Below are 23739 nucleotides of genomic sequence, written 5' to 3'. Positions count from 1 at the left end.
ATTTCTCCACATCCTCACCAACATTTATTATTTTCTGGTTTATTTGAAATAGTGTTCATCCTAATGGGTGTGAGGTGATATCTCATGGTGCCAAAGCACTGATTATTGTTTAATTCTGTCTTGCACTTTAGTTAGTTGTTTACATGTTTCTTGCTTCCCTAACCATAGAGTAAGCACTGCCTGCTAACAGTAACCTCATAGTGCCTTGTTGTAGATGCTCAATACATACTTACTAACTTAATTCCTATTGGCAAGTAAATAATATTATACATCTTATTAATTATACCTCTGCTAGCATATATAGAAAGGGTTTATCTTTTTAACACCAGCCATATCCTTTATTTTTTAAAGTAGAGGAACATGGACTATGTTTCAATATTATTCCTTTTCCCATGGAATTTGATTGACTTGTTGGTGGAGCTATTCTATTACTATTCCAAAATAAAGATTTTTAAAAGAAATAAACATAATTATATCATAATAATAAAGTAATAGCTTTAAGATAATATTATATGCTATAAATTAATGCCTTAATGCTTCCTTATATGTAATGTGTATACCTATATATAACAATGTATGTGGGAGAAAGTATTTTGCATATGAAAAATTGGACCTACTAACTAATGGCAACTCATAGTAAGTGAATAACCTTCTTGAAAGCAACTGGAACTACATGATTTATTGAATACAGTGGGATGAAAAGAAGACTTTTTACCTTTTCTCTTTTCGTGTTGTACTCTAAGGTCCTCAACATTTTCTATTACAGCTTGCTAAAGTGTGTCAATAAATCTTTACATTTTACTTGCAATGTTATTTTATCTTCCTCTTGGACATCTGCTCATACTTCATCCTTTTGAGAATTTTTTAAAGGCTGTTTCCCCCCTAAGATTGCCTGCTACAGCTGATGACTGAAAAAGATATGTACAAAATAGAAAGTAGAAGAACAGCATGGCTATTACATATGGTCCAGTCATATTAGCTTAGATCAAAAGTGCTTATTCTGTTTTTTACCCCTAATGTCACCTGGTCCGCGGAATCTGACTTTAGGAGAACAAAGCACAGGTGCAGTGAGATAGTTAAAAGGTCATAGTTAAATTTCTTAGGGCTTGAATGGAACCACATCTAGAGGGACAAGCTCAAGTACCAAGTGTCGGTATTAGTGGCAGAAATGCACAAAGATTTGTACATTGTGAGACAAAATTCCATAACAAAAAGGAGAGCCACTTTAACATATGGTTAAAATTCAATATTTATAAAAGTGATTACAAAAATAAAACCCCAACAGAAAAGGCCTTTATAGATTTTAAGCTATTCCAGCACAATGTTTGTGTTCCCCGTTATTAGTAGAATAGGTTGGTAGCTGTGTGCAACATGACTGAAGGGGCTGGTGTATATCGCATCGCTCTTGCCCTTCTCTGTTCCTGAGTATCCAGCCAGCTAGGATGTCACTCCGGGCCTTCCATTCTCCACAAGCAGTGAGGTCACATTAACATGAATATCTGCACCTTGCTGCTTGGTGGTGCTCACCTGCACAGCTGTGGGGTCACAACTTTTTCCTGCTCCCATTGAAAATCTCCCCTGTTGATTTCTAGGCATCTCTGGGAAAGTTCTCAGGAGATCTGAAGAGCAAGATCGTTAATCTGCTGGTGTCTCTTTGCTGTCTGCTGCCTGTGAGTCACCCGGGGAAGCATCTCACCACTGTCACTTGCTGGTGCTGTGCTGAATGTCTCAGTCCCTTCTGTTGCCCTTTCCCCAACTGTTCCACATTTTATCACTTGGGCTCCGCTCAGCCTGTATAAGTCACAGTCTCAAGGAGTTCCTCCTCAACACAGCCCCCTCCAGCTCCACCTTCAACCTTCAGCTATTCTCCAGTCTCCACCTTCTAAATCCTACCCCTGCCCTTTACACACACACACACACACACACACACACACACACACACACACACACACAGTCCTCATGTCCTTCATGCAGTTCTGGCACTCAAAGGCCAAACCTCTCCAGCCAAAAACAAGAGTCTTTCCTCATTTCAACTTAAGCAAGTGGGTTGGGAGGAGGAGGAAGAGGGCATGCTCTGTATAATTGCAGTCATTTGCTCTGGTTCCGCCATGAATATCCAACCTGATATTCATGATATTAGAGAAAGGGGAAATCAGAGTGAAAGAGGTTAAATAGGGAAAGGGGGGTATAAAATAAGAAAATAAGAAGAGAAGAGCTCAGCCATTGCAGTTTCTTGGAAGGGGAAAGGAAATGAAAGGGGCACACAGCAGTGGTGAGGAGAACAGAGGCAGGGTTTCATGTGCAGCTCTACCACTTATGTGACTTGGGGCAAGTCACCAAAATCCTCTGCACCTAATTTGTCTCACCTTCAAATCGGGAATAATCATAGTATCTGCCTCACAGGGTTATGTTGAGGATTGCATTAATATACACAAAGTACTTGTTAAGTGTTATGTAAGTACTGGCCATTATTAATTATTATTATTTGCCATTGAGGCTATAAATGAATTCTAGATTCTATATCTTTGTCTTAATCAGGAGTTAAATTAATCTATACGTATCTGTTTTGAGGCCACAATCCATGTCTCTCAGAAATACTTGTGTTCAGCAGGCCATTAAAACAACCCATTCTGCCCAGGATCTAAATCCCCAACCCAGCTCACCAGGGCTGCTCTTATGGCTTCTCTGAATTATCTGAGCTCCTGGGCTCCTGCCTTGCTGCTTCTCCAAGCCTGCTACCTCTGTCTCCCTTGACCTTTCCAAATCAGCCCCCTTGTCTATTTCTCATCATGGGTATCTTCTAGACATCGTCTGCTTAGCTGGACTTGTAGTCTTGGCCTCTCTGAGTCAGTCGTCTCCTGTTGTCAGTGGTACCCTGCCATGACAGGGTCGGATATTTGGAGACTAGAAACAGATGGATTATGATGAGTACGATATATCGTGCCCTTGCTCATCTTGGTAACAGGTGGCTGCTCAGCCAGCTGGGCTCTTTTTGAGAACATTCTCCCAGGCCTTCTTCTGACCATATGCACTCCAGTCCAGATGGTGACATGGCTCCCTAGAGTCCTGGATCAACTTAACGGGAGATGGCAGAGCTGTACTGATTTTGCCTAGGGTCTAATACAAGCACTGGATTTTCAAAATTTTACTTTCTAATTCAGGAAAAAAGAACAAGCCTTATGTGAAAGTCATGTTCACAATGTGGTTTCAAATTCTCTCACAGGAAGTCTAAATTCATGTGATTAAATAAGCAGTCATAAATGCCAAGGCAAGAAAGCAAATTAATTTGTTTTTACTATTGGAAAAGAGTAAAGATGACTTTGGATAATCTAATGTATGAGGTTATTCACTTTGTGTCTCCGATTTCCCTTTGTAAAGATTTCTGCTACATTAAGATGGTGGCAAACATATTTGTTATGTTAAGATACATTGAGTACAGATTCACCTCGGTCAGAGATGTTGGCAAGTGTGTCACCTAAGGTTAAAACTCCTTTACACTGTATTCTGGAACTATCCTACTTTCCAACAAATTGTGGCTTATAAGAAAGTACATGTTTGCTTAAAGTTCTCTCTGCTTATCCAGTGCTTTCTGATGCATTTATGCAAGTGTTGATTAAACCCTTCATGTTGCTTGAATGCTTATGACAGCTGAATTGTTGGTTAAGGAAATCAAGGAAAAGTGTTCCAAGACCAAGGCATAGACATTTTTGTGCTTTAAGAATAAAAATAGGCTTCCCTGGTGGCGCAGTGGTTGAGAATCTGCCTGCCAATGCAGGGGACACGGGTTCGAGCCCTGGTCTGGGAAGATCCCACATGCCGCGCAGCGGCTGGGCCCATGAGCCACAACTACTGAGCCTGCGCATCTGGAGCCTGTGCTCCGCAACAAGAGAGGCCGCGATAGTGAGAGGCCCGCGCACCGCGATGAAGAGTGGCCCCCGCTTGCCACAACTAGAGAAAGCCCTCGCACAGAAACGAAGACCCAACACAGCCATAAATAAGTAAATAAATAAAATTTAAAAAAAAGAATAAAAATAATATGACATCATTTAAGACTGGTTAAGAAATTTATAATAACCACAAAGGAATTAGCCTCTGGACTTTTCCCAGCTAATTAAAATATTTTAACTACTTAAAATCTTGATCTTAATATTTAGATATGAACTTTGGAATATCTAGAACCACAAAGATTCTAAGTTCTAGAAGATAAATTTAAATTACATATATATATATTTTTTCTGATAGAGTAGCATACCTATTTTATGGATGTGTGTATGTACCATTAATCTATGACATTAAAAGCTTCAGTAACGTTCTTCTCAGTAACATGGCTCCTAACTGAAACATGACAGAATTCTGATGGAGGCCTCCATCATTTCCTTGTTCATCATCAGTGTTAGATGTGCCTCCTATTTTCCATTTCTAACCCTGGAGATTAAGTTCGGTGAAGAGGAACAAAAAGTTAGAAAAGGGAGGAAAACCAATGAAGGACAGAAAAATCAGGGCAGCAGCAATAATATTGCCCAAATAATCCTCAATATTTTGGAGGATCACGTTTTTAAGAAGGTAAAATCATGATTTTCATACAAATATAAACTGAACATGTGTCAAAGATTTTATTTAACTCATTAACTAATGAGGGAACCAGTAAGCTGTTACATCTGGTTTAAAAAAGAGTTTAACTTACAGAGATTTACATTCTCTATTGGACAAAATCTCTTTGCCTTTGTGTGAAGAGGATTCATTCACATTGACTATGGGCAAGACACATTTTCATTACGATCAGTTTTCTAAACAGTCTAGTCAAAGATAACCAAAAGTGGAGATAACCCTAATAATTGAGCTAGGCCCAACACCAATTTCTCTCTTTTTTAAAAAATTATTTTGAAGTCATTCACAATTTTTCCTGACATTTGTATACATAATACCTATTATGAACTGAATTGTGTCCCCCCAAATTAATATGTTGAAGCCCTAACCCCCAAAGTGACTGTATTTTGAGATAAGGCCTTTAAAAAGGCAGTTAAGGTTAAATGAGGTCATAAGGGTAGGGCCCTAATCCAATATGACCAGTATCCTTATAAGAAGAGGAAGAGACATCAGGTTTTCTTGTACACAAAGAAAAGGCCAAGTGAGGACACAGTAAGAAGGTGGCCATCTACAAGCCAAGGAAAGAGGCCTCAGGTGAAACTAAACTTGCCAATACCTTGATCTTGGACTTCGAGCTTCCAGAGCTGTGAGAAAATACATTTCTGTTGTTTAAGCCATCCAGTCTGGTATTTTGTTATGGCACTCCTAGAAAACTAATACAATACCTAAATCCCACTATAATATAAGTAGAGCAAAAAATTTCAAAGGGAGTACTGCTTTATTCCCAAATTAATGAAACTGTGAAAACTTAGAAGCTGACTGACCAGATAATTGATACTGATCCATTGGTGCCACCTCCCTGCCAGCACATTTGTCCCCTCCCACTTAAAGGAATACTATGGAAACAGGAACCCTCCCTCTCCTTACTTCTTCCAGAGACAGCTTTGCCTGTCAGTCCAGCACCCTCCTCTCTTATTCTCCATTTCACCCTCCTCACCTCCCAACTCTTCTTCTCTCTAAAAACTTAGCCTTTCCCCAGGGTCTAAGCGGAGGATAGGCACCAAGGTCTATAGGTTATATGTCACTAAATTGAGCTGTCTTGGATTTTGTTTTAATTTGGTTTCTGTTTGAAAAAATAAAGAAAGCAAACAGAATCTTGTTGGCTGCTATTCACTACCCAGTGAACCTTGAAGGTCCACCTCAGAAACAGGTCTGAGAGCAGCCCAACCCCCGGACAACTTCCGATCGTAACTGTCCTGAAGATATTATCAACACAATCTGAAACTCTCATTGTTATTCTTCAAGACTTCAGGTTCTTTTGGTACCTGCCTGAAGGCATCAGCATCCTTAGGCCTTTGCCTCTAGGCTCTTTTTTTTCTTTTTTCTTCTCTTCAACTCCTTCCTTATAAACCAAGAATTTTGAAATCTTCTAAGGGGATGTTTCTGAGCTCATAATGCTTTTTGCCCTAAAAGTTTACACTGATAGAAATTTCAGTAACACTTAAAAAAACCATTATAATGGGAATAGCAGGGTAAGCAAATCAATGCACCCTAAACAACAGTTAACTGGTGAAAATTATAAAAAACAGTCATTTAAAGTCTCTGTGAATTATCCTGAGGGTATACAGCGAATGAAGAAGCATGCATTTAAGAAAATCTTCTAAATCTTGGTAAGAACAGCTAGAGTCTCTGGTATTTCAACTACAACCTGCTCCATCACCACCCCCGTGTTATGAAAATCTACTTGGTGTGCTCTAATCTGGGCAGGTGTGGTCAAGGAGGTGGGAGCTCCCTTTCTCCCCAGCTCCCAGTCTGGGGGTACAGTTTTGTCCCCGGAGGGGCAGGTTGCCAGCATTTCTCACCTCTCCTTCCCCACCAGCCCCAGCTCTATTCCAGACAGGCAACTGCCGAGAGGACCAGGTAGCCCTTACCCCATCCAGCCCCCATTCATAGGGTAGAAAATCTATCCCAGGTGTGACAGGCCTTGAATATTGGGGCCTTAATCACCCCCTCCCCAGCAATCTCATATAGTAGAAGTTCCACACCAGCAGTGGTGAACTGAGAAGTCCAGAGGCTGTCACCATAAAACTGAATTTATTGAAATTCCTGAGAGCCAGTTGAAAGAATTACATATAAGTTGAAGAAAACAATTGATATTGTCATGATATAACCCACATTATATGGACCACCTAACTAGGAACTGAGGCAGAAAAGAAAAATCTTTATATAACTAATACTGTTTAGATCTTCTTTACTTCTATATGCATATTTACTATGCTAAAATTGCAAAATCAAGGGCAAATTGAAAAGTGAATGAAAACAATAACAGCTTTTATAATCCTTGGTCACTCATATCTATAACCAGGCATTTATATTTTTAAATAATTTAAAACGTTATACACTGCAGTCAATGCAGATGGAGAATAAATGAACAACTTTGATAATTTTAATACAGTTTGTGGGAAAGTGCCTGAGAAATAATGAAGGGTTAACGCACTTAATAATCTCATATTTTTTAGAGAGGGCATGCTGGTCTCCTGATCTCTGCTGTAGCTCTCTTTAGAGAGCACTGCCTTCTGAATGCTGAAACACAACACTTCCTGCAGTGTAAAGTAAAACCATTAGTTCTCTTTGACCCTATTCCAGGATAATTTGACTAGAAATTAATAACTGTCAACTGGAGATATTTTGCTGGCGCTAAGGCAAAATGATGCGTGATTCCTCCTTTGGGTTACTTACGTTGTACACCACATTTACGTTGGAAGAGTAAGTTACTGGCTGGAGTGGGGAAAAGGATTTTAATTTTCAAAACAATTATTGTTTTTTCTGAGGTCATGAATTTGGTTTTCTAGATGTTTTTGATGTTTTAAAGTGCTGCCTCACTTAATGGCAAAGGTTTTGGTTTTGGTGACTTTGTGATAAAGGGTTCAATGTTTTACATTGAACTGAGTTTTAACAAAACATTTTAAACAAAATTATCCCATGACTACAATATAAAGCAATAAAAACAAACAAACAAACAACCAAGTCAATGACACATGTTTACCAGTGCTGAATGTACTGGCATTTTCTTGAAGAAAAATAGACACTGTAAGATAAAGTTTCAGTTGTGATTGAAATCATGTAACTATACTTTTTCTCCTCTCAGATAATTTATCTTCATCCTACCCCTGGCAAAAGAAGCAAGTTATTTTTTTCTTTCTTCATACATATTCTCCTGTGCTATTCATTCACAGCGGCAATAGTCCTGAATCTCTGAAAGCTTTGGAGACATCTCAGGGAGCAAGAGTTTTTATGTCTTTTGACTTTTTCATCCCACCAAATTCTCATTCGTTGAGTGCTTTCTTTATGTTAGGTGCTTCTGGGATGTGACCTCACTGATCTCCTAACACTTTGAGGTGCTATTTTAATCTTTATAGGAGAAAAATAAGGCTCACAGAGGTCTGGTAACTGCCTAAGGTCACAGAGCTAGTAATGGGAATCACATGGGTTAGAGCCAGCTCTGGTTCCTAAAGTCATTGCACACTTTCTGCCATGATATTCAACAATTGTTTGCCCATCTTCAACGCTCTTACCAAATTGTTATGACACTAGTGTAGTCTGATATCGCTCAGCTAGATTCTCAGGGCCCATGAAGATTTAGATAATTTGGGCTCATGAGGCAGGTTTGTTTTGTGTCTTCAGCAAGAGTTTAAAAGGACAGGTGGAAATGTACACGTGGCCCAGCAGTGCCCTGGAATTCATTTGGATGGTGGCAGTGACACCTGAATTCCCTGGGGGCCTCAGAAATGATTGGAGACTGACAATCTGCAAACTAAGTGGCAAACTTTGAGCACAGAAGAGGATTGTGGTTGTGCCTATATTTCACTTCTGAATCTTCCACTCCAATTGCACTTTAGCCAGAAGGAGAAATCTGGATGGGCTACTGATTTAGGTGGAAAAAAGTTTGGGCATTGCCACAAGACGTAGCTGGGTTTGCGTTTCATCTCTGCTGTTATTACTAAATGAAATTAGGCAAGTTAGTCAATATGAATCTCCTTCTTCATTTGTAAAATGTGAATAGCAAAACTTGTTTCTCTGAATTATCATGGAGAACTATATAATTAGGCTATATAAAGACTAGATAGTTGGCACTCAAATATCAGTAGGCTTCATACTTCCCAGAAATCCAGCGAATAAGGACAGTCAAGAAAAGACTGCTTGGGTAGATTTTGTACTTGATTCTATGAGACTCTAGTCTGGCAGCCAGGGACTCATGGGTAGCTACTAAGGCATGCCAGCTCTGTAGTGTTTTATAACTTACCAAGCATTTTCAACCCATTACTTCATTTGATTCTTATAAAATCCTTGTGGTAGGGGCATGATTGGCACTTTATATGTCCACTGTTTAAACCCCATTTAATACAGATGAGGGGACTGATGCTCAGAAAGGTCACACAGCTTAGTTAAAGTCACAGAATTGTCAGGTAGAAAAGCCAGGAGAAAGGCCACATCTTCTGTCTTCATTAGGGGGTCTCTCCTGAGAGGTAGGGACATGATAGTGCTATAAGGTTCATGGCATTCAGATCAACTTGAACCCACAATTCCTACTTCTCTCATTCCCTTGTGAAATATGTGCTTTAAATATAAACATACCTTTTAATGGACAATGCAGAATATACTTTCGTGATATTTTTGTAAGCTTGACAATTTTTGCTGATTGATTTGTTGTATCACCAAAACAAATGTCATTTCTATATTTTCAATTACCATTTGCATTTCCTCTAAGGTTTTATACCAGTCTAGTCATCTAATGAATTAAATCTGTATTTATTTCACTTCAGAAAGGTGAGAGAATTTCCTATTATAAATAATTTAACTGAAAAAATTTACATAAATTGAATTCTGGCATTTTATTTTAATGGTATTGGCCATGTAAAATAAACAGCAACCTAACTTGATGGGGTTTTTTTGCGCTTTTTCATTGAAAAGATTTTAAGGTAATATTATTTTTTTTAAAGTAAGATTGCATTAAGGGAATTATTCAGATGAGCAATTATAGTTTTCTGATTTCATTACATGTACCATAAATGATTTCTTTTGGCATGTCTGTTGGTGTGCTTTGCTACCTTAAGAAAACAAAATAAGAAGAGGATAATATTTACTTATAAAAAACATTGAAGAAAAAGCACTCAAATGAAGGTGTAGGGAAGGTAGTCATATACACAGTATCTCTACCATTTCCCACTCAGGAAATCAGACCTGGTAATGAACTTTGATTGTTCCATTCAATTTCAGCCTGTAGCCATAATGAATCAAATTACTCTATAACCTCATTAACGTAAATAGCTCTCTTTCTAGCCTTTGGTTTCCTAAATAACTATCCATCCACGTCTTGGTTAAGGACTTTCCCTAGTGCCTTTAGTAATTAATTGATGGTAGCATTCTTCAACAGATTCTTAAAAAGCCAGAGATCATTTACTGTATTTGGAAAAAGCCAGTGGATGTCTGACAGGACACGAGAATTCCTTACATCTGTCAGTCTCTTATTTGGTCACCAATGTACAGCATGTCAGTTAGATGGTCTCTGTAGGAGGAAATAAGCATTGTTAATCTCTGTAAAAGCCAGAAATTGCTGCTCCATCAGTCCAACTTAACAGCTGATTTTTATGCTGGAAGAAAAGTGCATATACATTTAAAGTAGCAAGATCTCTGCAGATTCAACAGTATGCTAAGTGAAAGAGAGATGCTTTCATTGCACAATATAATGAATCAGATACATGAGAAGCATAAAAAAAATTTAAAAACATAAGCCTAAATGTCGGATTGCAGAACAACTCAACTTTTTTTACTATGTTTGATGGGAAACTGTTAGAACCAAATATTGGACTTATCTTGCAGAAACCCAGAGTCAAATATATTCAATACTCATTTGTCTGCATATTATTAAAGTAAACTTTAAAATGAGTTTTAATTTCCTTTGTCTACAACAAAGAATGTGCATATGATTATGAACCATGATATAGCTCAGTTCATGATTTAGCAATGGCCAAAAGAGTAGTCTACTACATCAGTAGCCCTGAATTTTACTTTCATTCATAGGTCAATAATGAAATTATATTATATATCTATTCAAATAAAGATACCAATGTAAGCTATAGGCAATATAGGTTTAGGAAAAAATGTGAAGTTACTTTCTATATCATCATTATTTTATGTCAGTGAGTTTTTCTTTAACATCTTTATTGAAGTATAATTGCTTTACAATGTTGTGTTAGTTTCTGCTGTATAACAAAGTGAATCAGCTATACATATACATATATCCCCATATCTCCTCTCTCTTGCATCACTCTCCCACCCTCCCTGTCCCACACCTCTAGGTGGTCACAGAGCACAGAGATGATCTCCCTGTGCGATGCAGCTGCTTCCCACTAGCTATCTATTTTACATTTGGTAGTGTATATATGTCCATGCCACTCTCTCACTTCGTGCCAGCTTACTCTTCCCCCTCCCCGTGTCCTCAAGTCCATTCTCTATGTCTGCGTCTTTATTCCTGTCCTGCCCCTAGGTTCTTCAGAACCCTTTTTTTTTTAGATTCCATATATATGTGTTAGCATACAGTATTTGTTTTTCTCTTTCTGACTTACTTCACTCTGTATGACAGACTCTAAGTCCATCTACCTCACTACAAATAACTCAGTTTTGTTTCTTTTTATGGCTGAGTAATATTCCATTGTATATATGTGCCACATCTTCTTTATCCATTCATCTGTCGATGGACACTTATGCTGCTTGCATGTCCTGCCTATTGTAAATAGTGCTGCAATGAACATTGTAGTACATATCTCTTTTGGAATTATGGCTTTCTCAGGGTATATGCCCAGTAGTGGGGATTGCTGGGTCGTATGGTAGTTCTATTTTTAGTTTTTCAAGGAATCTTCATACTGTTCTCCATAGTGGCTGTATTAATTTCCATTCCCACCAAGAGTGCAAGAGGGTTCCTTTTTCTCCACACCCTCTCCAGCATTTATTGTTTGTAGATTTTTTTGATGATGGCCATTCTATGTCAGTGAGATTTTAAAAGCAAGTAATGAAAAATTTTATCAGAGTGGTTTCTGGATCAGGTATAAGTTTGGTCAAACAAGTCTGATTAACATACAGCTTTTATAGCTGCATATAATTATCAGCTTTCAACTAAACGAGTTAGGAGTGCTATCACTTTGATACTCTTCTTCTAGAATAAAATACCAAATACAATGTCCTTTCTCAGACTGCAGATCCTTCACCTTTCTTACATTTTCATAATGCCATTTTTTTGTCACTCTCCAATTTGAATAATTCCCTGTGTTAGTTTCCTAGAGCTGCCGTAACAAATTACCAGTAACTGGGGGGTTCAAGATAACAGGGATTTACTCTCTCACAGTTTTGGGAGCCAGAAATCTGAAATCAATGTGTTGGCAGGATTTGTGCCTTCCGGAGACTCTAAGGGAGAATCCGTGGCATGCCTGGCTCCCAGCTTCTGGTAGCTGCTGGCAGTCCTTTGTGTTTCTTATGGCTGTGCATAACTCCAATCTCTGGCTCTGCCTTCATATGGCCTTCCTATCCGTGTCTCTGTGTCTCAAATCTCCTTCTGCCTTTTTCTTATAAGGACTCCCATTGTTGGGTCTAGGATGGCCTCATTTTGAGCCCCTTAATGTAATTATATCTGCAAAGACTCTTTTTCCAAATAAGGCCACAGCCACAGGTACCATGGGCCAGGACTTGAACATATCGTTTTGAGAACCACTATTCAACACACTACAATCCCTAATGCTCTAGTTCCATGAACTGGTTCAAGTCTAGCCTAAGTTTTATCAGCAGAGAAGTAAGAGAATCAATCACAATGAAATGAATTCTTCATAAAGTCAAATGAATTAAATATAGATAATGGCCTTTTGTTCTGAGATTACTCCTTCTTAATTTCTTCTTGTTAAAATGTGATGATCATAATAGATGGCAATTGTTTAAAAAAATTTTTTGGGGGGAGGGTCACATTTTGGTAAAAACTGTACTAATGTAATAAAGCTCCTAAACTGATTCTTCATGTTCAGGGAAGGATCTCAACTGGTTCAGCCTGGATTATGTTCCTTGCCCACACTTGAATCAGTCGCTGGGACTGTGAGTGAGGTACTATGGTTGACCCACCTTGGGTCACATGACCAGCACTGAGGCTCACATGATAGGCCTATTGCTAGCAGGAGATGTAGACAAAAATAAATCATATCGTTAGTCCTCTGCTATTGGGACACTGAGCATTGTTAAAGGGCATCACAAAACCACTTTGGTTTTGTGCACTACGAATTCATGGGATTCAGTCCCAGGTCTTCACTGATAGTCTGTGGCCCTTTTGCCCATTTTGGTATTGATTTTGTACATTCATTCACTGGGGACCTGCTGAGATGTTGTGCTTGATGCTGGGGATATAACAATAAATAGTTTGCAGGCCCTTCCCACAAATAACTTGTGGGCAAGAATGATTTTAAACATTTAATTAAAATATAACTACACTTACTGGGGTATGGGAAAAGTACAATTTGCAGAGATGAAGAAATAACTAACCAAGCTTGGAATAGGTTAAGATTTACAAAGGAAAGGATAACTGTGGAGTGGGCCTTCCAGGCATAGATAATAAATGAGATGTAAAAAGGCATGGGCGTTTGAAAGGGCACCACATGTTTGCCCTTTAGGATGGTTTAGAAAAAGGATGTGTGGTGGGGAAAGTGCCAAATGAGGCTAGAGGCTACAGAGTGGAAGCCTAATATGACTTGGATTGCATCTTTTAGCAAGCCTCTTAAATGTCTCCGCATCCTCCAGATTCCCCTTTTTCAGTCCTGAAAGTTGTTATCAAGTTATTCTTCTTAAAGTTTGCTTTGCTCATTTTCCTGCTGAAAAGCTAACATAGACATCCATGGCCTAAAACATATAGTCTAAGTTTGTTGCTGTGTTTTAGGGTTAATACAGGTGAAGCTCTTGAGACAATGCTTGGCACATGACAAGGGTCCATTTCATGTTAATTACTCTTGTGCTTGTTGTTAACCTGGCATTCCTGCACTCTCCAGGCTATTCCAGTTTTTTCTATCATTTCCCACTCTGTCCAAACTAGGCTACTCACTGTTCCCCAAGTACTCGTTTCTCTCCACCTTTGTTGATCTTCTGTATTATCTTCATGGGTTGGAATCTTAGCCATACTTCAAACTCCCACTCAAAGGTCACCCCATTTCCATTAGTCAGAAGTTATTTCTCCTTTCTTCTCATAGTGTTTTGCTTGAACTTCTTTGATGACATTTAACATGGAGTCTTATACTGTAGTTATTTATGCACATGGCATGTTCTACATCAGCTTGGCTCTAACTGGTTCATTTTTATTTATCTGCTTTCTCTTCTGCCAAGGAATGTTACTGGATATTTTTGATGGGGGTCTTTTTGTTGCCTTTTCTTATTGTGAAAGACAGTAATAGATAGGATTGTCTCTAAGAGAGTCATAAAGAAATCTAACAACTTTTATTTTTTTATTTAAAAATGTATAATTATTGATTAATTTTTTCCCCTGAAATCTTTAACTAATGCACCAAGACAAGAAAATGAAATGAGGAGCAAGGAACATTGGAAAGGAGGCAGCAAAATAATAATTGTTTGCAGGAGATGTGATTATCTAATTGGAAATATCAATCCAGTTTATTTGTGAGAATGAACTGAAAAACTGTTGGGATTATTTAGAAACTTTAGTAAGGTAGTCATGAACAGACAATACTTTTACAAAATGCTTGTTAGAAAATATGTATGTGTATGTGTTTGGGGAGAGGACAACAAAATCTAACAGAACTAGCAACAGAAATAGAAAATGCTTGAGAATAATTCCAAAAAATGTTTAGGACTGTGAGAATAAACAAACCCAAGAATTACTGAATAATGTGGAAGAAAACTTAAATAAGTTGGAAAATATACCAAGTTCCTTGGGACTTCTTAATATTGTGAAACAAGCTAATCTACCAATTTAAGACAAGCTCAATTAAAATTTCAGTGGTTTTGTTATTTATTTATCATTAGACCTTGAAAATGGTTCTAAAATTCATCTAGCAGACTAGAGACTTTTGAAAAAGGCCATTCAGGGTGGGAATAGTCCTACTCACTATTAAAATATATTAGACAGCTATATTTAAAATAGCATAGAAAAGGTGCAGGGGTAGGGGCACAGATTAATAATTTAGAGGAAAAAGTCCAGAAACAGACCCAAGAAGATGAAAGCATTTAATATTGTAACCATGGCTTTTACAATGAACAAAGAAAAGTTGAATTATTTCATAAATGGCATTAGGACGACTGGCTAACTTTGGAAAAAAATGATTTTATAGCACCAGAACACCATATGTTCAGGTATCTTCTAAATATCAGTGACTTAAAACAATGACAACCATTTTATTATCTCTCACAGTTTATGTGGGTCAGAAATTTGGGAAGGACGCAGATGAGTGGGTCTGGCTCAGGTTCTCTCAGGCAGTTGCAGTCAAACGGTGGTGCTTGGATCTGGAATAGTTGGGTATCGAAGCAACTGGGCTCTGCCCGAGCATCTCCAGTCTCAGGGCCTCTTGATATGATTTCTCCTTATGAGCTAGTCTGGGCTTCTTCACAGCATGGAAACCTTGGGGGCTAAGATTGCTTACTTTTTTTTTACACTGGAGTTTAGTTGATGTACAATATTATGGAAGTTATAGCTGTACAATATAGTGATTCATAATTTTTAAAGGTTATATTCCATTTATAGTTATTATAAAATATTGGCTATAGTCCCCATGTTGTACAATATATCCTTGCAACTTATTTTATACCTAATAGTTTGTACCTCTTAATCCCCTACCCTATATTGCCTCTCTCCCTTTCCCTCTCCCCACTGGTAACCACCAGTTTGTTCTCTATATCAGTGAGTCTGCTTCTTTTTTGTTATATTCACTGGTTTGTTGTACTTTGTATATATGTTCCACATATAAGTAATATTATATAGTATTTGTCTGTCTCTGTCTGACTTATTTCACTTAGCATAATGCTCTCCAAGTCCACCCATGATGCTGCAAATGGCAAAATTTTATTCTTTTTCATGGCTGAGTAATATTCCATTATATATATATATATACATATATATATATCTCACATCTTCTTTATCCATTCATCTGTTGATGGACACTTAGATTGCTTCCATAAAGATTGCTTACTTTTTTGGCATAAAGAATTATTTATTGACATTAAAATTTTACACATCAGTGTATTATAAGGGTCTTTTCACACTGTGGAGGTTAAACTGACATTTAGTGATTATAGAATTTTATACTGCTATAGTGACGGGTGACATAGATTTTTGCATGCTCTGGGAGCATACTTTAACCTTAAGGATCTACATGTAATGTTCACCCCTGTCCCCCCGCTGTTCAAACCACACTGACATATAAGTCAGTGACTGGAGATTTTTGTTTTAATATCTCTGATTTATTACGGTTAGTAGTTGGTTACATTGGATTCCTTAAAAATATTTAGGATTGTGCTTTAGGTTAAAAAGATAAACATAAATGTTTTCTTGAATATGAAAATATGTAGCATATCAGTCTAAAACCAAAATATTACCGCAATACTTATTTTTTAAAAAATGAACGTTTCTTTTAATTGTGGGAAAGGGAAAAAAATGTTTGGAAGGCTCTAGGTGTGAAGGCGTTTCTATTTTCAGTTTCCCAGAGCTGTAAAAGTTATTAGATTATGTTCAGACTGCTAACACATTGGCTGAAGTCTTAAGAGCAAGTATTACAGCAAGCAAAACAGAAGTCGAATTCCTTTAGTGACTGAGCTGTGGAAGTCACGTAGTATCTCTTCTGCCACATTCTATTGGTTAACACTGAAAGACAAGCCCATCCAGGTTCAAGGGTAAGGGCCATCAACCCAGTTTCCTGATGGGAAGATAGTCAATGTCATTGTAAGTAGAGCATGTGGGATGGGAGATATTGTTCCAGCCATCTTTGGAAAATACAGTTTGCCACATTCTGTAACTTGTTGCTGATTGGAACCTCATAGAATAATCTGGGGGAAAGTTTCCCTATCTCTCTACTCTGAGAGCCAGCATCATAGATCCATGGTTTTCAAACTTTAGCATGTGTCAGAATCACCTGGAGGGCTTCTTAAAACACAGATTTCTGGATCCCACCCCAGAGTTTCTGATTCATTATGTTCTAGGGGTAGGAGGGTGGGAATTTGCATTTCTCATAAATTCCAAGGTGATGCTGATGCCACCAGTCTGAGGACCACTTTTGGAGAACCATTATTCTAGATGATAGCATTTGTTCTTTGCTTACTACTATCCCTTAGATGAATACTATGGGTCATGTTAAAGCAGTTTTTTTCCATGTATTGAATCACTCTTCAGAATTATTCTAGACCCCATCTGCATTCATGGTTGGCCTGATTAGAGGGCTGACAAAATTAAGAGGGATTTTCAGTCTTTGTGAGTCTTAGTGGGCTAGTCTGCATCCCTCCCCTCTGGAGTGGCAAGGATTCTTGAGGTTTTGGTGGAAGGGAATATCACAGAAGATAATTGTTGTTTTCCGACCACTTTAAAAAATTTTTGCCTCAGGTGCCTATGATGAAACTTCTTCACCTGGGGGGCTGCTGATAGCCTAAGACAAGTTCTATTCACATAGGTATGGATGACATCCTTGTAGCGTCCTGTGTGACAAGGGTTTCTATATTGCCAAAAACTCTTTATCAAGTCAGCATAGTGACCTGAAAAACAAATAAGAGGCAATCTGGGATCTCATCAAATTGAAATATTCTTATAATCTCCTTTCATGGCTTAAAAATTTCAAGTATGATTAATCCATGTGGGGGAACCCGAGTTTAGCTGTAAAATCAGAAAATGAGGACAGATTGTACAATATAGTCTCCTGAATTTGGTGTTGATTTCTTGGAGGCTCAGCATCCAGAGGACATCTGGAGATATATTTTCCCTAGTTTTGCAACCCAAGGTTAACAACTCTGAATTTTGTAGAAACCAGGATTCTCTGACAGTAAAAGTTATGCACAGTTGACTTAAACACTCAAACCAAATAAAGCAGGCACAGAGGAGCATCTTTTCCCATGACTGTTCAAGGATAACTTTGAATATTGGGCTCTGATACTTGTCTGTATTAATCTAGGATTATAGTCCTGTCTAGTTGGACTAGATAAAAAGTTGTTCAACTTTTTTTTAAAGGGATGAATAATTTCTAACCTCAAGTTATAGAGCTATTAGCTTAATAGAAATATATCTCCTACCTATTTGCCTATCTATTATCTATCTATCTATCTATCTATCTATCTATCTATCTATCTATCTATCTATCTATCTATCTATCTATCTATCTACCTGCCTTAGTCAGTATATTCAGCAAAATGATCTCAGTAAGATATAGATATAAAATATCAGCTCGGTGCTTTGTGACCACCTAGAGGGGTGGGATAGGGAGGGTGGGAGGGAGGGAGATGCAAGAGGGAAGAGATATGGCAACATATGTATATGTGTAACTGATTCACTTTGTTGTAAAGCAGAAGCTAGCACACCATTGTAAAGCAATTATACTTCAATAAAGATGTTTAAAAAAAAAAAAAAAAAATCTTAATTTTCTCCTATAATTGACTTTAAACATATTCAGTTGAATTGCCCTTTTTCACCCCGTATCTACAATTGGACAGATTCCATTGTTTTCTAGTCTCTTCTAGGTATACAAAGTTCACTTTAATGATTCTATCTTACATCCAATTCAAAGCACTACCTATTCTCTAATTTGCCCTTGACCAGGGAGTGATCCTTGCTGGGGAAGGGGGAGGAGCCTATCTTCTTCCTTCCCCTCTTTTCTGGGCTACTGTGTATCCTTTGGGGTGTTCAGGTCTGGCAAGAAGAATGGGAAAAGGGGAAATTAAGTAGCACTGCTATGGTCCTCCCTTGATGGCTTCTGTATAACAAGTACTCAAATCCTAGCTTCCCTATAGGATGTGTGTGTTTGTTCTTCAAGGGCTACATGGGAGAGTCTTCACTGCATCATCCTGACATGGGACATGGACTCTTGCAAGACTTCTCCCATGTCCCATCAGCCTTGGACCCCAGTGGTACAACCTAGAGCCTCTCACTGCTGGGGCTCCCTTGCCTGTCAGGCAGACGCTTTAGTTATCGTCTGTGGTGTTCCCTCCCACTGGAAACTCAAGCATCCTCAAATCCTTGCCGCTTCAAGTGGTAGGGGTGCAGGCTAGTGCCCTGACCCTGCTCCCTCATTTCGCTTTATTTCATTCTAATTCCTTTGCCCCCGTCCACCTAGGCATGGGTGAAGATCACCTCATGTGCTATGTAAGTAGATATCCCATTGGGAATTGTGATACTAGTCTATCTTCTTTGCAAGCATTTCCCATCCCTACAAGTGGCTTTTACCTCTATCATTCTCAAAGGTCCCTTTTCATAACAAATACTTTGTATTTCCCTCATTTTCTTTTATTATGAAATGAAATTCAGAGGTAATAAAATATCATAAAAGAACATATTTTAGTTTAAAAAAGAACATAATTTAAAAAGAGCAATATGATACTTTAACTATAAATAAAGGAAAAAGCAAAAGGAATGTAATTTATAATAAAATAACGTGCAATACATATTAACATGTAAGTGCTCAAGCACGTTTATACTAGAAGACATAATGAAGTAGTCAGATGCTTGCAGCTACTTATGATGAATACTTGGATTAAAGATAAAAAAGTCAGAAGCCATTCTGTATACAGGCAGGAAAATTAAAGGGCGGAGAAGCAAGGGAACCCTAATTAAAACTAGTGAAATGTTAAGTAATGATAACCTGACTTATATGTAAATGATAAGAAAAAAAAGGAAGAGCTTTTGACAGAGTATGATAAGAATGCCATGGCAAATTACAAACTGTCAAATGGAGAAAATGAATTAGTGAGGAGCTAGTCTTAGTTATAAGTGTAATGTAAAAATAATTTCTTTCATATGACATAGGTTGGGTCAGTGATGAAATAACAAAGAAAACATATTTCCCATCTTGAAATGCTACCACATGTCCAAGCATGTGTTCGGTAGTTGAATGTCTGGTAAGACATGTTAAAAGTATGGAGGTGTGAAGCAAATCTTCATTGGGTGGGACTCTCCCATGCTTTGAGGATGTCTGACACACCTGGCTTTTTCCCACCAAATGCCTGAAGTGTCCCACAAACATAGCAAGAACAACCAAAAAAAAAAAAACTCTCAAAATTTCCAGAATGCTCCCTCGTGGGAAACGTGTCTTAAAATCTTTTTTTGTTTGTTTTTTAAAAATTAAGCCAGATTATCTCTTTGATGCAGCCCAGTAGGAACTGCTTTTGCTGAATTAAGCTTTAGTATGGTGCCACTGGTCTACCCTGAAACTTTACACTGCATTTTCAACAAATGTAGTATTGAGGATGCTATTCACATCACAGAGGGTCTTCTATGCAGGAAATGAAATGTATTTCTTTGTGACTCAATACTGGGATACTTCAGCTTCTCTTGAGTACTATTCACTTTGAGTCATGTACTACTCATGTTTTCTTCTTTGTGTTGGGCAAATGAAAGCTTAGAGTCAAATTTTTGACCTATGTTCACAAGCTGATGGGATGGCATAGAATGCCTTGTATGTACTAATTTCGTTCTTAATGTTTAACTTATTCTCTACTGTCTTTCCTCTTTTACTTTTATCGCTTCATGAATGGATCTGTTTTTTAAAATACATTTATTTGTTTATTTTCGGCTGCGTTGGGTCTTCATTGCTGCACGCGGGCTTTCTCTAGTTGTGGCGAGCGGGGGCTACTCTTTGTTGTGGTGCATGGGCTTCTTGTTGCGGTGGCTTCTCTTGTTGCGGAGCACGGGCTCTAGGCGTGTGGGCTTCAGTAGGTGTGGCATGTGGGCTCAGTAGTTGTGGCTCGTGGGCTCTAGAGTGCAGGCTCAGTAGTTGTGGCGCACGGGCTTAGTTGCTCCGCGGCATGTGGGATCTTCCTGGACCAGGGCTCGAACCCGTGTCCCCTATGTTGGCAGACGGATTATTAACCACTGTGCCACCAGGGAAGCCCCCTGTATCTGTTTTTAAAATAAATATTTTTCCCTCTTGGAACAAAATAACTCAAAATTACCAGTTTTAAGATTGCAGACTGAACACATACTATAATCTCCCCGTCCTTGCACCAAATCCCTTCATAACTGTGGTTACAGATAAGAAAGGCAGCTTTGGTGGGCCAGAAGCTGTGAAGATGGAAACCATTAAAAAGCTTGGGACCTTTGCAGGTGATGTCTACCCAAGAAAGGACCATAGAATGCAGAGCCCAGGGATAATGGGTGTGGTGCTATGGGGAGGCCAGCTGGTTAGACTGATTTTTCAGTATCACCTAATATTCCACAACAATTGCTATATATCACCAATTGGACTTCAGTGAATGCAAAATATTATTTTTGCTTGGAATTTGGTGTCAGAACATCAAGACCACGTGGTTCCCCACTGGAAGGTTGTTGGGAGGGATTACTTTTTTTGTGTAGTACTAAGTTCTGTGTCCTTAGGAAAGAGTGGGTTTCTCTGTAGATTTTCATCACACTGGTGGTTTCCCTAGATTGCCATCATGAGCTGCTCAGACAAAGACAGCAATCAATAAGCTTTACTACAGTAACAACAAAACTGACTGATAGGATGGAGTGTCATACTAATGAAGATTTTGCAGCATATGTATCTTATAAGCCGTCTTAAAATATTAAGGTGGGTCATAAACAATCTTAATAGTGTGATTATTAGTCATATCTCTCCGCTAATGCAACTACATATAATGGTTACATTTTACTCATCTTCATTCTTTTTCTTTTTAAAAATCCTGTTAGCTCCCTCAGCATTTCAGCATTTAATTCTAATGTTTATTCTATTTTGTTTATTAATGCTAGGTGTAAGTAATTTTAGGTTTTCTTTGATGTTAATAATTTCCACTGAATTTAAGTCAACTTTCCTATTCCTATTGGTAATTCTCTGTAAGAAATTCTGCAGAGAAATACACCTCTTCCTAGTGAATAATAATATAACAGTAGGCTGTGTGTCATATAGCAAACTGATACAATTGACCAACTGTATCAGGAAATGTTCTCTGAAATCTGAATGACTCTGCTGGCTCTAGTTAGGGAGGAAGTCTTGTTGTAAAAAGAATTTTCTCTCTGTGAAGTCTGTTGGCTCAGGTAAGGACTGAATGTGCAACCTTAGCCCCCCACCCCCAATAAGCATCACACCCTCTAACCAAGTGGATTGCTTATATAACGTTTATTATTATTACGTACAATAATCTATTCCTTATTAAAAGCCTGATGCCACAGCTTTTTGCATAGTGTTAATTTGGCTCCAACTGTCTTGGGAGGTAGGGAAAAAAACCTGTGGAAGATAGAAGACAGCCAGGAAACAGGAATGCGTAATAGGATGAAGTGTAAGTTAGCTTTAAACACAGGCACAGAAATTCATTCAAAAGCTTTTTGTCTCTGTTTGGAAAAAACAGCTGTGTTCGTTTCCTTATGTAAAAGGTGAGTTATTAAGCATCTGATGTAGTAATATATGAAAATTTAAGTGTATTGTGTCTTTTTTTTTAACATCTTTATTGGAGTATAATTGCTTCACAATGGTGTGTTAGTTTCTGCTGTATAAAAAAGTGAATCACCTACACATATACATATATCTCCATATCTCCTCCCTCCTGCGTCTCCCTCCCACCCTCCCTATCCCACCCCTCTAGGTGGTCACAAAGCACCGAGCTGATCTCCCTGTGCTATGCGGCTGCTTCCCACTAGCTATCTATTTTACATTTGGTAGTGTATATATGTCCATGCCACTTTCTCACTTCGTCCCAGCTGACCCTTCCCCCTCCGCGTGCCCTGAAGTCCATTCTCTACGTCTGTGTCTTTATTCCTGTCCTGCCCCTAGGTTCTTCAGAATCTTTTTTTTTTTTTAGATTCCATAAATATGTGTTAGCGTACAGTATTTGTTTTTCTCTTTCAGACTTACTTCACTCTGTATGACAGTCTCTAGGTCTATCCACCTCACTACAAATAACTCAGTTTTGTCTCTTTTTATGGCTGAGTAATATTCCATTGTATATATGTGCCACATCTTCTTTATCCATTCATCTGTCGATGGAGACTTATGTTGCTTCCATATCCTGGCTATTGTAAATAGAGCTTCAATGAACATTGTGGTACATGACGCTTTTTGAATTATGGTTTTCTCAGGGTATATGCCCAGTAGTGGGATTGCTGGGTTATGTGGTAGTTCTATTTGTAGTTTTTTAAGGCACTTCTATACTGTTCTCCATAGTGGCTGTATCAATTTACATTCCCACCAACAGTGCAAGAGGGTTCCCTTTTCTCCACACCCTCTCCAGCATTTACTGCTTGTAGATTTTTTGATGATGGCCATTCTGACTGGTGTGAGGTGATACCTCATTGTAGTTTTGACTTGCATTGCTCTAATGATTAGTGATGTTGAGCATCCTTTCATATGTTTGTTGGCAATCTGTATATCTTCTTTATAGAAATGTCTGTTTAGGTTTTCTGCCCATTTTTGGATTGGGGTGTTTGTTTATTTGATATTGAGCTGCATGAGCTGCTTGTATATTTTGGAGATTAATCCTTTGTCAGTTGCTTCATTTGCAAATATTTTCTCCCATTCTGAGGGTTGTCTTTTGGTCTTGTTTATGGTTTCCTTTGCTGTGCAAAAGCTTTTAAGTTTCACTAGGTCCCGTATGTTTATTTTTGGTTTTATTTCCAGTTCTCTAGGAGGTGGGTCAAAAAGGATCTTGCTGTGATTTATGTCATAGAGTGTTCTGCCTATGTTTTCCTCTAAGAGTTTTATAGTGTCTGGCCTTAAATTTAGGTCTTTAATCCATTTTGAATTTATTTTTGTGTATGGTGTTAGGAAGTGTTCTAATTTCATTCTTTTACATGTAGCTGTCCAGTTTTCCCAGCACCACTTATTGAAGAAGCTGTCTTTTCTCCATTGTATATTCTTGCCTCCTTTATCAAAAAGAAGGTGACCATGCATGTGTCGGTTTATCTCTGGGCTTTGTATCCTGTTCCATTGATCTATA

At 38.2% G+C, this 23739-nt stretch overlaps 1 long non-coding RNA gene across 1 annotated transcript in view; it reads left to right on the top strand.

The window, feature by feature from the left end:
* LOC133100413 (uncharacterized) overlaps window positions 1-2428 on the top strand; it is a 133497-nt gene extending 131069 nt beyond the window's left edge. Inside the window, exon 4 of the long non-coding RNA XR_009702485.1 lies at window positions 1593-2428. This is a non-coding gene — a long non-coding RNA (uncharacterized LOC133100413). The remainder of the gene's footprint in view (window positions 1-1592) is intronic.
* The last annotated feature ends 21311 nt before the right edge of the window (window positions 2429-23739 follow it).

This window comes from Eubalaena glacialis, chromosome 11 (assembly GCF_028564815.1).
Source record: "Eubalaena glacialis isolate mEubGla1 chromosome 11, mEubGla1.1.hap2.+ XY, whole genome shotgun sequence".
NCBI lineage: Eukaryota > Metazoa > Chordata > Mammalia > Artiodactyla > Balaenidae > Eubalaena > Eubalaena glacialis.
Note: the sequence above shows the minus strand (reverse complement) of the source record. Positions and strands in the feature narration are given on the sequence as shown.